Raw genomic sequence first — 451 nt, 5'->3', positions numbered from 1 at the left:
ATATATGATGATATCCTCCCTTCAAGTTGTATATAACAAATATAACCAGTTGTGACAACCTTACAATCATTATGCCATTTACGAAACCATGCCTCGCATTTATGAGGACAGTACGATTAATCATTTGTAAGATGCAACTTTGAAGTAAAAATCGAGACTTGGTTAAACAATCAGTGATGATGATAACCTTACAATCTTTACATAATTTATGAAACAAAGTTTCGCATTTATGAGAAACCTGTGTATATTATTCCATCGATTACTTGAAGCAATCTTATGGAAAAATTGTCATAAGGGTAAAATTTATTATGACGACCTTACAATCTTACGTAATCGATGAAACAATGCTTCCCATTTATGAGGCACGTGTACATTTATTCTCACGATTAATTGAAACTAGTTTTTAGGGAAATGTTGTTAAGGCGAAAATTAAGTAAATAGCAATAAAATG

General features: G+C 31.0%; 1 protein-coding gene across 1 annotated transcript in view; it reads right to left on the bottom strand.

Annotated features, from left to right (window-relative positions):
* The window catches only part of LOC135198468 (thioredoxin-dependent peroxide reductase, mitochondrial-like), a 76,970-nt gene that overhangs the window by 5,408 nt on the left and 71,111 nt on the right, over nt 1-451 (bottom strand).

Source organism: Macrobrachium nipponense, chromosome 22, assembly GCF_015104395.2.
Source record: "Macrobrachium nipponense isolate FS-2020 chromosome 22, ASM1510439v2, whole genome shotgun sequence".
Taxonomy (NCBI): Eukaryota; Metazoa; Arthropoda; class Malacostraca; order Decapoda; family Palaemonidae; genus Macrobrachium; species Macrobrachium nipponense.
The sequence above is the reverse complement of the archived record's forward strand: the minus strand, read 5'-3'. Positions and strand labels throughout refer to the sequence as shown.